This window comes from Schistocerca piceifrons, chromosome 6 (assembly GCF_021461385.2).
Source record: "Schistocerca piceifrons isolate TAMUIC-IGC-003096 chromosome 6, iqSchPice1.1, whole genome shotgun sequence".
Classification (NCBI taxonomy): Eukaryota; Metazoa; Arthropoda; class Insecta; order Orthoptera; family Acrididae; genus Schistocerca; species Schistocerca piceifrons.
This window is the reverse complement of record NC_060143.1, coordinates 325,802,164-325,805,813: the sequence shown is the minus strand read 5'-3', so window position 1 is coordinate 325,805,813 and position 3,650 is coordinate 325,802,164.

Below are 3,650 nucleotides of genomic sequence, written 5' to 3'. Positions count from 1 at the left end.
ATATATGCCTTAATTTAAGGAAGAAATTTCTGAGAATTTACGTTTGAAGCACAGCATTCTGTGGTTGGTTGGTTGGTTGATTTGGGGGAATGGGACCAAACAGCGAGGCCATCGCTCCCATAGAATTAGGGAAGGGTGGGGAAGGAGGTCGGCTGTGCTCTTTCAAAGTAACCATCCCGACATTTGCCTGAAGCGATTTAGGGAAATCACGGAAAACTTAAATCACAGTGGCCGGACGCGGATTTGAACCGTCGTCCTCCCGAATTCAAGTCCTGCGCTAACCTCTTCATTTCAACGTAGCACTTCCACCCTGAGCCTTCAGTTTCTTGTTGAATGTATTTAAAACTCTGTCTCCCGTTACAGTTTTTATCCTCTACAACTCCCTCCAGTACTGTGAAGGTTATTTCCTTACGTTTTAACAGGTGACCTCTCTTTCTGTCCCTTCCTCTTGCCAATGTTTTCCATATGTTCCTTCCTTCGTCGGTACAGCTGAGTGCCTCCTCATTCCTTATCTTAAATCAGTCCAACTAACGTTAAACAATTTTTCTACAACACCACATCTCAAATGCCTTCAATTTTTTCTTTTCCGATTTTCCCACGGTCTTTGAATCACTACAGTGAATAGCACAAAGCAAAATCTGTATCACATTTATACAGAAAGGGACACTCCATAATGAGTAACACACCATAAGAAGTAACTATAGTCTCGTAAATGCACCTGTTATTACATGACCTTGGTATGTTCATAGCGTAATTCAAACTGCGGCTGCTATTAACCAGCCACTGTGTATCTCTAACAGTAACATCCGGGCATGACTGGCAATTAAGACATATTTTGTACTAAAATCAAAGCAGATCAATAACAAAGTAAAATAGCAGTTTCGCGTAAAACAAATGACAAGCTAAGGTAAAAACGATATAATGATGTCGTGGAACAACTCACTGATCCTGATGTCAAACACATGAATTAATATTAATATTAAAGCTTTTCTAAAAATCTCATAAGCATGATTACGACTTGTAAGGAAATCTCAATTATGGTTTTAATTTTACCTTTGCTTTATAATGTCGTGTATAAGACACCAAAACCTAATGCTAACGCCCTCTGTAAATCACATGAACTACAGAACCAGGGCTGTTGCCAGTGATTGAGATGCAATCCCTATGAAGAGTTTTTTAACAATTCAGTTAAACATATAATGGCCTGCATTGACCTTAATAACATTACGGGAAAAGCAACATAATTTTGCAACCCGCAAATTTTGTTTTCATATAATAAGGTCCGCTGCTCGCGGTCTCGCGATAGCGTTCTCGCTTCCCGAGTATGGGGTCCCGGGTTCGACTCCCGGCGGGTCAGGGATTTTTCCTGCCTCGAGATGACTGGATGTTGTTGTCTTCATCATCATCATTCATCCCCATCACGGTCGGAGGAAGGCAATGGCAAACCACCTCCATTAGGACCTTCCCTAGTAAAGCGGTGCGTGTCTCCTGCATTGTTCCCCTACGCTCTGTAAAGAAGCATGGGACTTCATTTCCATTTTTTTTCCATAATAAGGTATCAAGCATCACTACCTGTAAAAGAACATACTCGGCAGAATACACGTCCTTCAGCAGCCAATGGAATAGACTAGCTAGAGTACTCCCTAGTACTATACCAGTTATTTCCGTTCACCTACCATACTGATCTGCGTAAGCTGGTTGCGGTACTTCCCTGCGCCCCGCATCAGTACCTGCCCGTGTTTGTAGTTCGTTTGTGTGTTCGAGATTTCTTCTGTGCGTGTACGTATGCACGTGCGTGTGTGTTCGACTACAATTTCGTGGTTCATCGACACTGTCGCCGCCTCCATCTCGCTGCCGTCGCCCTCCCTGATGCCACCGCAGCCGCTTCCGCAGCCGCCATCGTAGTCGTCGTCGTAGTCGTCTCGCCGCCTCCGTCTTCATCGCCGACATCTTCATCTGCCTTCTTCATCACCGCATCACCCCCGATGTCACTACTGTCATTTTACTCCATCTCTGCGACACTCTGTCGCAAGTAATCAATAATGGACACTACAACCACCTACATGATTTATACCACTCCGTACCCCCTTCCAACTGTCGCTACATGAGGCATTTCCTCTGGTCCGAGCTACATTTTCTACAGTATAATCCTCGTTTGCAATCGTTTTCTTCACCTATCCTCCCATTCTGTCGACCTTCAACCTCTCTCGACTTTCAGCCACTTCCTTTGCTTATACCCCACTGCCATCTTATCCCAAACCGAACGCTTTCCACGCAACTCCAGCAAAAACAATGTCTTGATGTGCTACGGCGGTAGCACCAGGAACCACCATACAGTCGGCAAGCAACCAAATCAACTCCAGCCAAATGGAAGAATTTCTCCACTTCCCCAAACCACACTCAAACCCACTGCCTAATGACGACGCCTCTACCAGCATTATAATAAAAAAGCCCCAAACAAATCCTAATCCTACTGAATACATGTAAACTGCTCTCTCCTCTGCACATTCATCCTTTCCCACCCCGACTGCAAATTCCTAAGTGTTAAATCGCTCACGGTCGAAATCAGCAAGTACGTCCCTCACATTCCCATCACTCAAATCATAGCCGACAACTTCACGAATTTTTACTTCCACTCAGACTTCCTTCTCAAAATCCCACACATTGCCTTTGGTCCTCATGCCTTCCTTCAACACTACCTCACCATACAAACATGAGTAGCTGCCTCGCCAACCCCTCATCGTCACTGATAGTGAAGCTTAGCCCTGATATCACAGCAGAGTGCGTGATCTCCGAAATGAATTCCAATCCTGCCTTTGAAATCCGCAAAGCCCGCTGTCTCTATGACGACTCAGGTCCCACTATAGTAATGCAAGTCTTCAGGGTCTGCCTCCACCATTGCTCACCTCCATACAGAGGAAGACCTGATTTAAAACCTCCATCATAAAGTCGAACCCTCCAAATCCCCCCTTCAGTTCTACCATTGCCAAAAGTTCATCCTCTACAGCGACCTACTCACGCCCAAGTGCAAAAATCTATCCACCCATTCTCACTGTGAAGCTACCCACTTCCTGAAACAATGTCCAAACCTTGCCGCCTTCCGACCTGCTATAACTTCAATGATACCTAACTCACCTAGTCCACCAAATCCAAAACCAAACTCTCACCCGTCAAATAAGAATTAACTGTGCCTATCTGTTCTATTGATGGTCCTATACTTCCCAGTAACTGTCTCTACCCCTTCCCACAGCCGAAGATATCATGAGGTTCCTCACTACAGTCCTCCAAAATATCCACTCCTTTCCAACGACTGCATACACTACAGTACATTTCCCTCACTGCCCACACCATATTGTACCTCAATGCCAAAACCACCCACTCTTGAAAGCAAGTCCATTTTATTTTTATCCATATCGACAACCTCACCGACACAACTCAATTCCTAGGCTTTCATCATGGTGTGGCAGCAATACAGCATCCTACACCTCAATATCTGCCCCTTATCCATCAGCAAACCCCCCTTGATGTGTACCCTGTCCCAGTACAATGGTGATATCTTCCTCCAGACCTATAACATCATTGAACCTCCCCTTTATCTTCCATCACACAACAATCCTCTGCCCCTGGTAGAGAGGAAATCGGCTACTACA